Source organism: Lissotriton helveticus, chromosome 7, assembly GCF_964261635.1.
Source record: "Lissotriton helveticus chromosome 7, aLisHel1.1, whole genome shotgun sequence".
Lineage (NCBI taxonomy): Eukaryota > Metazoa > Chordata > Amphibia > Caudata > Salamandridae > Lissotriton > Lissotriton helveticus.
In genome coordinates, this window is record NC_136068.1 from 199,383,457 (window position 1) to 199,401,004 (window position 17,548).

The window sequence follows — 17,548 nt, forward strand, 5'->3', positions numbered from 1 at the left end:
TCTGTTGATAAGTATTTTTTATTAGTATCGTCATGTATGTTGTAACAGTTGTAATCAGTCTCCAATTGCTTATTTTGCTTAGCTAATTTACGGGTATTTTTCTGGAAATTAACATCAATCAGTTTTTTAGGGCTCGCCTGCTGATGCGCTTCAGCGCATAGCTGGCGAAGCTCTATAGGGGCTTATCCAGTGTTTATCCACCACTGGCGATTCCACTGGCGATTCCTTCAAGTGCATGTGCTTTTTAGGTCATTGCGCTTGCGCAAGCCCTAAAAAGCGCGTGCACAATGCCACCAGCCGCCTGCCTGCCTGCCTCGCATTACCACATCAAAGGCAGCCCTCCGAGCGCATTTCTCACCCCCTAATTATTCACGGCCGGCCGGCAGGCACATCAAAGGCTGCTGCTGCCGTGACTCGCATTTCTCCTCCCCTATCACTGCCCAGGCCGGCCGTACTTTCTCTTTACAAGGGCGCCCATTCCTGAATCACTTGAAATCTCTCCACATTATTTGCATTTTGTTAATTAAAAAAATTAACTACAACACAGCGTTGCACATTTTTCTCGACTTCGGAAGGATGAGTCCCAATCTCATTTGTACAAAGTGTTGTAATGGGATTATTGGAGAGTTAGAGAAACGTGCTCACAAGTTACATTTTTATGCAAATCATCTGAGTAAATAAACAATAGCATGGTGCCGTTTGCGTCCTTGACTTGATCTGGTTTTTATTTTTATTTTGCTATTATTCTCACAAAGGCTAAGAAGGTCTGCCTACTTTAGTATTAAGTGCTATACGTCGCATAAGCAACAGCTAACCATTCACTCACCCACGCAACGCCACTCACCCACGCAACGCCACTCACCCACGCAACGCCACTCACCCACGCAACGCCACTCACCCACGCAACGCCACTCACACACGCAACGCCACTCACACACGCAACGCCACTCACACACGCAACGCCACACACACACGCAACGCCACACACACACGCAACGCCACACACACACGCAACGCCACACACACATGCAACGCCACACACACATGCAACGCCACTCACACATGCAACGCCACTCACACATGCAACGCCACTCACACATGCAACGCCACTCACACATGCAACGCCACTCAACCACGCAACGCCACTCACCCACGCAACGCCACTCACCCACGCAACGCCACTCACCCACGCAACGCCACTCAGCCACGCAACGCCACTCAGCCACGCAACGCCACTCAGCCACGCAACGCCACTCAGCCACGCAACGCCACTCACACACGCAACGCCACTCACACACGCAACGCCACTCACACACGCAACGCCACACACACACGCAACGCCACACACACACGCAACGCCACACACGCAACGCCACACACGCAACGCCACACACACGCAACGCCACACACACATGCAACGCCACTCACACATGCAACGCCACTCACACACGCAACGCCACTCACACATGCAACGCCACTCACACATGCAATGCCACTCACACACGCAACGCCACTCAACCACGCAACGCCACTCACCCACGCAACGCCACTCACCCACGCAACGCCACTCACCCACGCAACGCCACTCACCCACGCATCGCCACTCAGCCACGCAACGCCACTCAGCCACGCAATGCCACTCAGCCACGCAACGCCACTCAGCCACGCAACGCCACTCAGCCACGCAACGCCACTCAGCCACGCAACGCCACTCACACACGCAACGCCACTCACACACGCAACGCCACTCACACACGCAACGCCACTCACACACGCAACGCCACACACACACGCAACGCCACACACACACGCAACGCCACACACACACGCAACGCCACACACACACGCAACGCCACACACACACGCAACGCCACTCACACACGCAACGCCACTCACACACGCAACGCCACTCACACACGCAACGCCACTCACACACGCAACGCCACTCACACACGCAACGCCACTCACACACGCAACGCCACTCACACACGCAACGCCACTCACACACGCAACGCCACTCACACACGCAACGCCACTCACACACGCAACGCCACACACACACGCAACGCCACACACACACGCAACGCCACACACACACGCAACGCCACACACACACGCAACGCCACACACACACGCAACGCCACTCACACACGCAACGCCACTCACACACGCAACGCCACTCACACACGCAACGCCACTCACCCACGCAACGCCACTCACCCACGCAACGCCACTCACCCACGCAACGCCACTCACCCACGCAACGCCACTCACCCACGCAACGCCACTCACCCACGCAACGCCACTCACACACGCAACGCCACTCACACACGCAACGCCACACACACACGCAACGCCACACACACACGCAACGCGGAACACACACGCAACGCCACACACACACGCAACGCCACACACACACGCAACGCCACACACACACGCAACGCCACTCACACACGCAACGCCACTCACACATGCAACGCCACTCACACATGCAACGCCACTCACACATGCAACGCCACTCACACATGCAACGCCACTCACACATGCAACGCCACTCAACCACGCAACGCCACTCACCCACGCAACACCACTCACCCACGCAACGCCACTCAGCCACGCAACGCCACTCAGCCACGCAACGCCACTCAGCCACGCAACGCCACTCAGCCACGCAACGCCACTCAGCCACGCAACGCCACTCAGCCACGCAACGCCACTCAGCCACGCAACGCCACTCAGCCACGCAACGCCACTCACACACGCAACGCCACTCACACACGCAACGCCACTCACACACGCAACGCCACACACGCAACGCCACACACACGCAACGCCACTCACACATGCAACGCCACTCACACACGCAACGCCACTCACACACGCAACGCCACTCACACATGCAACGCCACTCACACATGCAACGCCACTCAACCACGCAACGCCACTCACCCACGCAACGCCACTCACCCACGCAACGCCACTCACCCACGCAACGCCACTCACCCACGCATCGCCACTCAGCCACGCAATGCCACTCAGCCACGCAACGCCACTCAGCCACGCAACGCCACTCAGCCACGCAACGCCACTCAGCCACGCAACGCCACTCACACACGCAACGCCACTCACACACGCAACGCCACTCACCCACGCAACGCCACTCACCCACGCAACGCCACTCACCCACGCAACGCCACTCACCCACGCAACGCCACTCACCCACGCAACGCCACTCACCCACGCAACGCCACTCACCCACGCAACGCCACTCACCCACGCAACGCCACACACACACGCAACGCCACACACACACGCAACGCCACACACACACGCAACGCCACACACACACGCAACGCCACACACACACGCAACGCCACTCACACACGCAACGCCACTCACACATGCAACGCCACTCACACATGCAACGCCACTCACACATGCAACGCCACTCACACATGCAACGCCACTCAACCACGCAACGCCACTCAGCCACGCAACGCCACTCAGCCACGCAACGCCACTCAGCCACGCAACGCCACTCAGCCACGCAACGCCACTCAGCCACGCAACGCCACTCAGCCACGCAACGCCACTCAGCCACGCAACGCCACTCAGCCACGCAACGCCACTCAGCCACGCAACGCCACTCAGCCACGCAACGCCACTCAGCCACGCAACGCCACTCACACACGCAACGCCACTCACACACGCAACGCCACTCACACACGCAACGCCACACACGCAACGCCACACACACGCAACGCCACACACACGCAACGCCACTCACACACGCAACGCCACTCACACATGCAACGCCACTCACACATGCAACGCCACTCACACATGCAACGCCACTCACACACGCAACGCCACTCAACCACGCAACGCCACTCACCCACGCAACGCCACTCACCCACGCAACGCCACTCACCCACGCAACGCCACTCACCCACGCATCGCCACTCAGCCACGCAATGCCACTCAGCCACGCAACGCCACTCAGCCACGCAACGCCACTCAGCCACGCAACGCCACTCACACACGCAACGCCACTCACACACGCAACGCCACTCACACACGCAACGCCACTCACCCACGCAACGCCACTCACCCACGCAACGCCACTCACCCACGCAACGCCACTCACCCACGCAACGCCACTCACCCACGCAACGCCACTCACCCACGCAACGCCACTCACCCACGCAACGCCACACACACACGCAACGCCACTCACACATGCAACGCCACACACGCAACGCCACTCACCCACGCAACGCCACTCACCCACGCAACGCCACACACACACGCAACGCCACACACACATGCAACGCCACTCACACATGCAACGCCACACACGCAACGCCACTCACCCACGCAACGCCACTCACCCACGCAACGCCACTCACCCACGCAACGCCACTCACCCACGCAACGCCACTCATCCACGCAACGCCACTCATCCATTTGCAAAACGAAAAATGTCAAACTCTTCTATTGCGAGACCTATTGCATTTTCAATGCTTTTCTTTCTTTCTTTCTTTCTTTCTTTCTTTCTTTCTTTCTTTCTTTCTTTCTTTCTTTCTTTCTTTCTTTCTCTCTCTAGAATGTCACATTTGTGAGCACCTTAGACTGCCTGCCCTCTAGGGCTAGTACAGTTCTGTCTAGAGGTAGATTACATTATTCCCAAAGCATTTTAAGCATTAACATTTGACTAATGCAAGCAGATACCATTCTTTATTGGTGTAAACCAACTTTCGCAACTCACAAAAGTTGGTCTCACATTGGTGGAAGGACTATTTAGGGCTTCTGGCAATATGGGTTGGTGACGAGGACATTTTCCACCCTTCAGATTGTTGGCTGGGATTGGGGGAGGTGCTCTTGAGATATGATGGGCATGTCATGTAGGTCCTTTCCTGAGAAACAGCCATTCCCGTGCCAGTTGAGGAAAATGCAGTCTGAAAAGCCATCTTGATTGGGAATGTATCAGAAGACTATACTAAGAAGCCACATCAAGAAGGTGGGTGAGAGCAGCATAGCATCGTTCAGTCATGCAAAGCACAGTTGCTTGTGGTCTTCACTGGGAGCCATTGAAGGGTTTTCATTATGGGGACAGCTTCTATTTTCAGTGGACTCTGCAAACATCAGACACTGATTTTATAGTTGTTTTATAGAGACCGTCCAGTATAGAGAAAGAAATTATGGTCTTTGCCCAGGGCTGCATTTTTAACAGACACCACAGCATCAATCTGTGCAACCATTCAACAACAACTGGTTCAAATATGTTCTATCAATATTTCAAGCTTTATTACAAATGCCACAAAAATATGTTAGTATTTCACTTCTGTTCTTGGATTTTCGTCACAATAAAATACAGTGAAAATAATCTTCACAAGTTATTTACAAAAGTTTAAGCTATTGCCATTATAAATTAATTAACTATAATTAAGTATTAATTATTAAAAAAAATGAAAAGCCAATGTTATTTGTAATATCAATACATCTAAGTCACGTAAATGCAACACATATTGCATTACAATAGCATTACAAATGCTATAGGTGTCACATTTGTGAAAGTTATAACTATTTGCATTGTAAATGACAAACCGATTAATTTAGCTAATTTCAAAACCATTACATAAATAAAAAATGTCATTTCCAATACCAATAGCTCAAACTTTCCTAATGCGAGACCTATTGCATTGCAAATGCTTGTTTTATATACATTCTGGGACTCTTCTAATTTTTAACCAAGTTGATAGTATTGTGGCCAGTAAACTTGGTTCTTTCCTGTGAACATTGTACAGATCAGTTACATCAACATTGTAAAGGGCCTGCTACTTTTTTTAAGTTAGCTTCCTCAAATGTATCTGTTATTTCAAGAACTGCGATTTCTTTACACAGATGTTCGTCGTCCCATTCTTCTGGGATTCTGTCATTTGGGAAGAATTTTGTGTTTTTCTTGTTTTCATTTTCAATTATGTATTTGCAATATTGATAAATATCATCAGCACCGATCTAGCAAGTGCCATTTTATTTTCTATCAGTGATTGTTCTGGCAATTTTCTTTTTAGGTTTCTTAAACATTGCCTGATATTCTATAAAGCTGCCCTTTGATTTTGCATATGTTTTCTTATGAGTTATATTTAGCTATAGTTTTTTCTTATCTTTCTTGGTATGTGTATTGGGACTGAAATATTTTGATTCTCATCTTGAACAGTGTTCATAGGCTCGGCATCATCTTCTTTAGGTATATCATTTTGATTTGGTTGGCTGAGTTTGAAAGGATATCGCTGGAATTTTCTCAGATATAGATCACAACTTCTTCCAACAAGCCAATACCAGCTTCATGGTCCTGCAGATTTTTTGAATATTTTTTAACTTCTGGTATCCTGTCATCCAAGACATGAACGTTTGTGACTTTAGGTCCCCGTTTTATATTTACAAAGTCTTTACCCCTTTCTTTTATTGTTCCCTCATATTTCTGGTTCATCATTAGTGTCACTTTCAATATTAGTGAATGCTTGATGAATATAATTTTTTTTAAAAAAGCCTTTCTCTCTCATATCCAGTCTTTTCTGTGCAAATAGTTTTCTATTTTTTTTCAAAGTGTGAAACTATAAGTACAGTTATATTCTTTTTGTTTTCATATACTTTTTACAATTCAGTTAGCAAAAATATTTAATCTTTTAACCACAGTTTTGAAGATTAGCTGCTTGCTAGAGCTGTGAGTCCAAAACTATCTTGTACTTTTGGGTTTGGCATGCTGCAACATTCCAATTGTTGCTGTGAGTCTCGAACCACAAAAGCTACATAGGAATTATAGCTCTACGTTAGTTTTCCTTCCATTTCATTTGGCATAGTAACATGCAATGTTATAAAATCAGCTTCTTTGTCTCATCTTATGGAAAACATTTTTAGGTAGAATTCCTTATGCCTGTAGCAGATATATTTTTAAGTTCTTTGAAGCTTTCTGTTAGAAATGGGAGTCTAGAGTTGGCAAGGGTTTGCACCTTTGTCCAAGTAGAGATCCTTCTTCCTAGTCAGGGTAAGGGGGATACACTTCTAAAATGACCCCTGCTCACCCCCTTGGTAGCTACGCTCAAGCAGACAGGCTTATCTCAGAGGCAGTGTGTAAAGCATTTGTTCATGTATACAGTAACACAGGGAAAACACTACAAATGGACACCACACCAGTTTAGAAAAAAAACAAGCAAAACGTTATCTAAACCACACAAGACCAGAAACTTCAAAGATCCAACATACAATTCTGTAAAAATAGTTACTGTGCAAGACAACCTTTAAATTGCAGGAATAATGTGCAAAACATAGTTCTTCTGACTCACTAGCTCCTTTGGGGGCTACCGCAATACTGAACACAACAGAGTCTATCAATACCAGCCAACAGCGTCAGTACAGGTTAGCAAAAGCGTCAACAGACTCGGAGACAGTACCTTTCTTGTTGCGGCCGACGCAATGGTACAGGCCTGTCAGGGGCAACCATCGCGGTTACGTTGTGAGATGGAAGCGTTGCAGCGGGTGGTGTACTCATGTCTCGGTACAGGCAGTGGCTCATTGACGGAGTCGGTGAGACCAAGGCTTGCATTGCAGGGTGAGGCGGTGCTCGATACGGTGGTGGCAGGTCACGGTGTGGTGACTTAGCTGATTGATGTTGGAGTAGGGCAGCAAAGGAGTCGGTGACCATGGTGCAGCGTGTTACGAAGCAGTGTGGATGCGATGCCCACAGGACGTGGTGCAAGCAGCGGCTCTTTGACAGAGTCGGTGACACCAGGGTTGCGTTGCGGAAGGAGGCGGTTCTCTCTGCGGTGCCTTCAGGACAGGGAGTCTGCGATGGACTTGGTGACGGAGCCAGTTGCCCTTTTCTTCTGCAGTGACTGGAACCAGCAAAACCTGAGTCAGTGCCCAGAAGGATCGTAAAGTCTTTGCTGTTCCTGAGACCTCTTGAACATGGGGCAAGCTCCACTTCAAGCCCTTGGAGATACTTTCTCAAGCAGGATGCACTCACAGTTCCTCTCTTTGGCAGAAACAGCCACTGCAAAAGGGCAATATTCCTCCTCCAGTTTCTCCATCTCTTCTCCTCAGCAGATGTTCCTCTTGAAGTCCAAAAGTGATCTAAAGTTCTGGGGTCTCGACCCCAATATTGATACAGCAAAATCCTTTGTTCTCTGAAGCAGAGAGTGTCTGTGCCCAGTCAAAACCAGTTTTGTCCTCACTGGTGCAGCTTCCTGGCAGGAGGTGGAGAAAGCATTGTGAAAGGCAGACCAGGCCCATTCAGGGGAAAGGAAATCTCCTCCCCCTACTCTAAATGCAGCCCAGGTATATTCAGCCAAGCCCTGACTCATCCAGACTCTCTAGAGCCACTGCACCTCTCCAGCCCCTGTCACACTAAAGCCAGGCAGTCAATAAACAACCTGGCAGAAGCACACTGGATCGCTAAGCAAGAAAATACCTATTTTCTAAAAGTGGTATTTTCAAACACAGAATGCAAAAATCACCCTCACTAAAAGATGCATCTTAACATCTGAGTTCAGGCATATCAAACTTTATTTTCCTATCTTGTTCCCATGGGTAGTTATGTTTATAAAATGTTATAAGCAAACTCCCCATTTTTTCTTATGGGAACAGATTGCCTTGCAATAGTGAAAAACGAAATTGGCAGTATTTCACTATCGGGACATGCCACACACACAGGGCATGTCCTACCTTTCACCTCCCCACAGGGGTACCTTGGGCCTACCTTAGGGGTGACTCACATGTAAGAAAAGGGAAGGTTACGGCCTGGCAAGTAGGTGTACTTGCCAGGTTGACGTGGCAGTACCAGACTGCACACAGGATCTGCAATGGCAGGCCTGAGTTACACTTACAGGCTGCTTATGTTGGTGGCACAATCAGTGCTACAGCTCACCAGCAGCATTTGATTTACAGGCCTTGGGCACACAGAGTGCACTGTACTAGGGACTGACTACAAAATCAAATATACCAATCATGGAATCACTAATCCATAACAATCATTTACAAATGGAGCACTTGCACTTTGGCACTGAACAGCAGTGGCAAATTACCCAAAGCATCTAGACCAGCAAAATCGAAGTCCCACACACATCAAAAACACAGGAGGTAAAGGCAAACATACAGGGGGAACCCGAGCCAATGGTGCTAGGACTAACAGTTCCCATTAGATCAAAGATTTCAATTGTATTTTTCATTGGGGTATTACAAATACTTGACTTCCTTGGTGGAGTTTTTTCATGTCAATGAGTTTGTCAGTGATTTCATAACCATGTGGCAGTTTTACAGGTCTTGTTACATCTGTTACACTTTTCATTGATGAATCTACAAATGTGATGCTGTTATTATGGAATGTGAACAAGGCAACATGACCTGATTCATTTCAATATTATTCATTGTGTTGTTGGAGCTGGATGTAACGTTCACAAAATGAGCAAGGAGGTTAATGATTTGAGGAAAAGACAGCACCTATTCACGCCATCTTAATGGGATTTTTGTTATCCAGGACCTACCCTATCTCGAATTGGAAGAGATTCACCATTTCTCATTATCATGGTCAGAACCATGATAGATACATTACTTGGCATATCTCTATACACTTCTCCTTAAAGAGATTAGTGGTATACAGATAGTTACCAGTAGTACCACTGGGAGGTAAAGGTCACTGCAATGGAAAAGTAGTTAAGAGAGTCTTAGTTATCTGTGCCATTTAGCTGCACTTCATTACATTTCGAAACTTCGATATTCAGATCAATTGGCAGAAATCACATTGCTACAGCACTCACCTCAGCCCTTCACAATGCAATGTTTCAATTAAACAGATGGATTCTCCTGGCCACCAGTTCTAAATCAGCTGCTAGGCCCCGACTGAGGAAGAACTCTGGTCCTGCACCCCCGGTAGGGCAAGGGGAGAGGTGACAAATGCAGCTAGAGTGTTCCACAGGAAAGGCTCTACTTACATCCAGTGTTGCCCCAGCCCCAGCAGGTTAACCTCATCTAGCCACTGAGCGTGCCCAGTCCAGCTTCGCACCCCAGTCCAGCTTCACGCCCCAGCCCATTGGGCCCAGCCCTTAGAGCTAATCCATATCTCAAAGTCATGGATCTTACTTACCGACTTGCCTAACATACACTGTTTCAACATGCCAGAGGCTGTTCACCTTGGAGACCTGCTGCAGATATGGGTACGACCCAGCACCAGATTTTCACCATCGCTCCTGGATTTTCATGGACCAGCGTGAGCTCACTGGATGCAACTGGGACAGCAATGTTTTCCAAGGCGAATCCATTCCAGGGATACCTGCCCTTCAATAAATAAAAAATAATTCTCTCCGGGGCTCCCGCTGGCATCGCTGGGAATGTTTGCTTTACCGAACTGGATGCCTTGAGGGTGCCAGTCTCCACCATTCCAACTTCTAGGATTTGAACTCGACTCCCTTTTGATTGCACGTCCCTTCTGAAAGGCGCTCACCCATCTCTTAGGACCAACTGACCCATGTTCGGATGCTTATCACATGGAACTCGGTTTGGTTCAAAAACGTTATTCGATTCATACAACGAATCATAAAAGTACATTTAAAATTTACAAAACGCAATTGTCCATATAAAAAGAACCATCTATTATTACACATTTTTTAAAAAGATAAAAACATATTTGGAACATTCTACAAATCAATTGACGGGATATAAGCATACAGATAATAGGACCCACATTAATCACCCTAAGTCAGCATATATTATTACACACAATAGTTAAAAATTGAGTGGCCATCATACAGCAAAAATACAAATTCCCACGGCCAAGTACAAGTCTGCGGCCAGATTATCCATAGCGTTTCCTAATCTGGAGTGACACTCGTATGAAATGTAATATAGCGCAACATACTCCAGTGGAAGATAGCGATAACAGGTAGTCATAACTTTCTTTATGGTTAGATGGTTGCCGCCCCTTCAGGATAGGCTTAATGAATCTAATCCTTGGTTCCTTATATAAAGAACAAAAGAGGACAACATGTATGGTACTCTGGCTTACTCTGTTATTGCAAGGACAAGGGGGCAGCCTCTCACACCAGCCCCCTTGTTTAGGAAAGGCAAAGAGAAAGTGAAGGATATTTAATCTGAACCTTGTGAGGTAAAACCGCCATTGCACATGATTTGTAAAAGTTAAATAGAACTGATACTGTAATGTGCGTGCATAATCAGCTGGCCTACTATGGGGTAAAATATGGTTATCTGATGACCTGCAGCTCTCTAAAGAAATACTTCAAGATTGTAAGAGCCTTGATAATGCAAAGCGGATCCCTTGGCTGTCATTTGTCAGTGATATGCTGCATAGGATAGGATTGGGAAATGTTTATGATAATGCCGAAAATATCCAGGGGAACATTAAAGCCCACATTAAAGCAAGTTATTGGAAATCCCTATACACATGGAACTCATCTCCACTTTGGCCTTCAGTTCTCTTATTTGAATATTTGCTACTGCCATCATGATATCCACCTCTGGTGGCTCCCCATAGGCCTTAGGCTTCCATGTACAACACTGCAGCCCTCCTAAACAACACATCTTAGCCTCCATGGCTCTCAGCGAAGGTGATGACCAGGTGTGGGCCCGTGCTTCAGCACATGTACTTTTAGGGCTAGTTGATTCCTTAGCAGATTCTGACTTTTATTGCCACCATCCTGCTGTCTATATCAACTGACACCTTTTCTGGTATCTGATGAGCGTTAGCACTGGGGGCTCTACCTTAGCGTTCAGTTCATCCTGCAGCGCCAAATCTACTTACCAAAAGTGGCTCACTAGGCACTTGCATTAGATGTAAGGATCCATGCCAGCGAGCAGGGCTTCCAACCCATTTTAATCTTGAGAATAAGTTGAGTTTCTTTTAGCCCCAAGACCTCTAATCATTAACTTTACTAAACTCAGGGTTTTCAAGCACCAGCTATCCTGAGGGAACCATATACTAGATGATTCAATTAGTCTGTGCCTGTATAATCAGGTCAGATGACCGATTTGCACATCAGGACAGATAGGGACGTCCACCTGAGTTTTCTCTGACTTCACCCTTCCCAAGCATACTTCACTATCTTTTGGATCATATCATATGCACTCAAGCTCCACCTCCCTGACAAAGTGGATGAGATTGGCAGGCGGTGTGCCGCTGCAATTCCACAGTGGAATCTCACCTCAGCCGGCATGCGACAGTCGTCACCTTGATTGTGCTACAGGGTTTCAATCAGTTCTCCTACTCGACCACATGCTAGACTCCTTGGTCCATGTTTCAAGATGGGTAAGGTGAGTAACTAACATCACCACAGACCCCTGGCGCCCAGCATGGGCCTCCCGTCCTGCGGTGCAACAAGTCAGGGTGCATTGAGCACAGTTTGCCCCAGTCGACATTTGCAGTGGACCGCATTCCCCTTCCCTGCTGCCGTGTACCAAAAGAGGGACTGGGACACTTGCCCAGGGAGGGCATGGAGCCAATCTCATTGCTGCCCCACATAAATGGTAAAGCTGCTGCTAAGGGGCTGTAACACTCGCCATTGGAGCTGAGAGCCACCTACCACTCCAAAGTTTTCCCAGCTGACCCAGAGCCAGTCACAGCACACCGCCGCAAAGGGAATGTGCCCTGATGTGGCCAGGTACACCCAGGCAAAACTCCCATGGAGGGGATCTGCCCTCCTGGGTGACTGACCTTCTAACCTTGTTGAATCCTCTAAGCAGACTGCACAGACGCACCCATTTACCTCTTGATGGTTTCACACCCTCTTGACCCCTCCCTTTAAAGTTCTTTTCAACTTTCCCTTAGGGTACATATGCTGGCTATTGGTTTTGCGTCCATATTAAGCCTTAGACAGAGTTTACCACCCACTTTGGAATCCATTTCCATGCAACCTGACACCAAGAATACCTGATCCGGTATGCCAAGAGCCGCTACTGGCCTAACAATGTCCATAGGGTATGCCTTGACAAGCAAGACCTGGGCCCCCTGATCAAAGGCGGGGAGTGAATCTTCCATGCGCCGTATTTTCAGTGCCCGCGCTCTAGGTGGGGATTTGGTGCTGGGCTCTTCACTTGCCATTGATGGGGGAATCATGGTTAGTTTCTTTTCCTCCACTTAGGAAGGTGCTTAAATTCAGCAGGTTACAACGCCTCATCTGAGGATATAGTCAGATGCCAAAGCTTGGGGGGGAGCCAGACCAATTCCCAGGGTTGCAGAATGGAGGGAACCCTCTCTCACACAGGGAGATCATGCAGCACACACTTTCCCAGATTGGAGACCAAAGCCCACAGGGGCCAGAATGTAAACAGCACTCATGAACAGCCAGGGAGCCTTCCTAGCCTCAGCCACAGCCGTAGAAATGGGCTCCTGAGGAGGTGCATGCAGGCTGCTGCGTGACACCACAGACAACCATGTGCAGCATGCAGCCAGGCACCCTGGGTTTTTCAGACCCAAATCAACTGCCACCCAACCACCCCACCAAGGTGGGGAGGGCCACATGCTCTGGCCGCGTTCCTCCACGGTGGGGCCAGGGGCCGGCCCCTGGGACGTGCGCTCAGAGGTCTGACCTGAGGACGAAGGGGTCAGAGCTGACTGTGACAACCACAGCTGGCTGGGAGAATCCCAGGACAATAGACATTAAAGGAACCCTCAGACAAGCGTAGCACCTTGAGGAGTAGAGGGTTGCAAGGTGCATTTGAACTGTCAATAATCAATGTGTCCTGCAATTCACACTAATTCTCGCAGACAGCTGCGTTCTTCAGCAATGCACGACCCGAGGGATCCACCGCCAGGAGTTACAGGCATCTTTCGCAACGTTTGCCCACCTTGTTCTATAAAGGTAAGAGGAAGTCAGGGCCAGTGTTGCAAATGGGTTCCGCCCATTTAGTTTACCCAGATTTTTTGCTTTTTTCTTACCCGGTTTTTAGATTGTTATTCTGAGTGAGTCTTACTACTTACTACCTGAGGTACGGTAACTGCATGGTAATTTGATTTTACTTTAACACTAGTGTTACCTTTTAAGATAAGGACTCTGCATTACAGCTAGGCTAAGGCTGGCCTGGCTACAGGTGAACATGTGTGGACACACATGCGAACACGGGTGCACGCAGCAGGTGAGATACTAAAGTTAAGTGAGGCCTGGTAGCTGCACACAGGGAGTGCCTGTGGCAGGTTTAAACTGCTAATCTAATCTGTCAAAGTAACCCCGTTTGACAGGTCTAAACCTTCCTTTTAATTTTTAATAAGTCACTCAAAAAACACATTTCTTTGCAGCACGGCTGGCTGCTGTCATAGGGAATCATTGGGCTACATAGTAACATTTATTTATTTAATGCTAGATTTGGATTGGTAGCACCTAGAAAATACATCTTCCATTTATTTTAATTGTAATTTAAAATCATATTTAATGGTAAGGTTGGATTTAATTATTATTTTAAAAATGCCACTTTTTTAAACCTGGCATTTTCCTTCCTAAAGTTTCTGGTTCCTTCCTTGGAGTTTCCACCTGTCGGGACTGGTGATGGCTCTCCCATTTGAAAATGTATATCGGAGCTAGATAGTGCACACAAGGGCCTGGGTGGATCTTCCGGACAGTATGTCTGGGAAGGAGTAGTTCCTGCCCTGATTACACTTCAAAAGCACTTTCCTCAGCAAAAACAAAGAGACCTCACAACAGCCTTTTGTGTCGTTATCCAGGCTGGAGCCAAACCCAGGGAAGAGGGTAAAACTGACCAGAATTCATTTTAGGGTTAGAAAAAGGGGTGTCTCCACCCACAGGCTGGACTGCACATAAAAGTGGCATCCCCAGAAATTGAAGGAGAGCAAAACATTGGACCTGGACTGTGACTGAGGCAACGCCATGGACAGCTGAAAGGCAAGCCCCTGATGCCCTAATGGACTGAGGATTATTGGGTCTCTCCAGGGTCAATGATGCTGGTTCCCTTACACCATCTGAGGACCAGTTGGGGAAAGATTCGGACTCCACAGCCCCCCCAGGTGCCCTGCAAGATTGCTAGGAGGCCATGGTGTCTATGAAGGGCACAGCAGAGGAGAAGGCTGGCACAGGGAGCCAGTGAAACCAGCCCCAACAGATTGTGCCACTGTTGCGGCCAAGAGGCCTGCTGAAAGTGCTTCTTGTGGCTAGAGCTCTCCACCAGCAGAAAACTGAGCCCAAGATCTTTGAAATCGCCCCCATGGAGCATTTGACGTCCCCCCAGGAGGAACGAAGCATGTGGTGCTTCAGGCGACTTCTTAAAATTCTCCAAGGGGGAGCCAGTGTCGGCCTCAGCACAAAATTACTTGAATTTGTTTTTCCAATGAGTGGCGTGAGTGTGCCCCCATCCCCAGACTCTCACTTGACCCGGGGACCCCATCCCCTGGGCCAGGGTACACAAAAAGTGGGCAAGCGACACCATCCCTAGACCCCATAGGCAATGACCAGGTCCGGGACCCAAACCTGGTTCCCAGGAGTAACATAGACTGCTCATGCTGAGAACGGTAGCCAGGAAGAAAGGCAGCTCCCACCCAACGGATGCAGAAGAAGCTACTGCTGGCTACTACTCCATGCTGGAAAGCGCCTGTGAAGCTAACAGGGCTGAAGAAGAGTGAAAGTGCGCTGCCCTACCGGGGTGTCCTTTTAAAAAGACAAAAAGGTAAAACAAGAAGCCCGGTGCGAGGCCATGCTTGAAATCAACAGGCAGAAGCTGCTAATATAATATTCATGCCTCCCTCGCTGGGAGCCCCCCATAAGGCCTTACTAGAGGCTGATTCACCTACTTTCCTGCCTTCTGAAGAGCCCCAAGGAAAGTAGAGACACTAGCAATGCAGCCCATGTGCTGAGGGGGCTGCATGAATTGCTACAGCCCCCTATCTAGGAACGGTTAGGAAAAATGACCCTATGTTTCATATGTCCAAAAATGCCTGACCTGCGGAGACTTTTGTCATAATTTTAAGGCATTTCTGGGGCTTGACCTTTCTACTGCCGGAAAACATAGGAACCTTTAGGGGTTGGTTCTATGACTGTATGTCATGTGGCCTAAAGACGTAACCAAAAGACTCAGACAGGTTATGCTGACTGTAATGCTTTATTGGCAATGATATAAATTTTTCTAAACGTTGCAATGAATTATTGACAATAATGATTGCATTTAAGCATGGTTACTGAGTTCAGTAATGTTATGGTAGTTTGTTAACATGTGATTATTGGTCTTATAATGTGATGACCCATTGACACAGCCAATAGGCTTGCTTTTTATTGCCTTATATAGTGATGTGATGACCCCTAGACAAAGCCAATGAGCCTATTTTATTTGAAATGAGACCCCCCAATATAGTGTGATGTTTTATCTGGTATGTGTGGTGGTATTATGATTTTGGAGGTCATAACCTATTAGCGGCCAAATGTGATTTCAGAATGTCAACAAAGATGTCACACCCTGCCTGATGTTTATATTTGCCAATTAATGAATAGTGCTTAGTTGTTTGTTGATAATTATAAAGTGCTTTCCTTTTACAAGGAAAACGCATTAACTGGGCAATCATTTATTTAGGGTTATTATTGCATTAGATCAGACGGGGGGGGAAGCTGAGACCCATTCAGCTTCCATGCAGTAATCAATAATCAATAGAGAATTTTACTTCACTTTACCCTAGCACTTTCTCAACTCTGATCACTACTGCATTATCAGTTGGTCTACCTCCAGGTGGAGGATAGCATACCCACAACAAAACTCAATGATAATGCTGTCACGTTACAAATAGGGGGAGAATCATGATATACCACCCGACCACCTATGTACGTGAATTAGGGTTTTTTGAAAAAGGGACACAACACATGACCATGGTTACACAGGTATAAGTGATCCATTCTCTTTTGATTATTGGCTATTATTGCATGCCAACAGACAGAGATTACTGCCCTCACCACATCCCCTGAGTAGGCCTTGGACTGCTCTTCTTCACTACCCTGAGACACTCAAGAGCTACAATGCGGTGCTTGGTTCCCAGTGAGGAGATAATTGTGGACATGTTACTTATGCAGGGCTCAAATTCTGTCCAACTAATAACCCAATTTTTTACAGCCAGCCTTTCACTGCCCATGCGGTGAGACAGCCTAGCACTCAATTAGGCACAGACCCCAGGCCCCAGTGTCTGTACTCTTCACCCTCCAGAGTACAACCCATTACTGAACACTAAGTGACAGAGGGAGACATTTGAGAGAATGTATTTGACTTATTGGAGCCCTGAATGGGCATGAGGCTTCAAATGAGCCCTCAATGGGACCTCAAATGTTGCTCGGAATTCTGAACACGGAATAATGTGATGGAAGTAATGCGTTTTGTTTATTTAAGTCCAAAATGTCACCAGTGACATTGGCACGGCACATTTTACACCAGCCATGTAGGCGTGGTAAATGACCCCTAATTATAATTTCACACCACCCCAGTGGAGTTCAAAGCAGTGTTTGGCTGGCTGTCTATGATAGGGAGCATTTATGTCAGGAAGTAACTCAGATTA

General features: G+C 48.0%; 2 pseudogenes; both read right to left on the reverse strand.

Annotated features, from left to right (window-relative positions):
* Positions 1-10,173: 10,173 nt before the first annotated feature.
* On the reverse strand, positions 10,174-13,173 carry LOC144771089 (28S ribosomal RNA; annotated as a pseudogene).
* Positions 13,174-13,675: 502 nt separating this feature from the next.
* Positions 13,676-13,829, reverse strand: LOC144771169 (5.8S ribosomal RNA; annotated as a pseudogene).
* Positions 13,830-17,548: the final 3,719 nt, after the last annotated feature.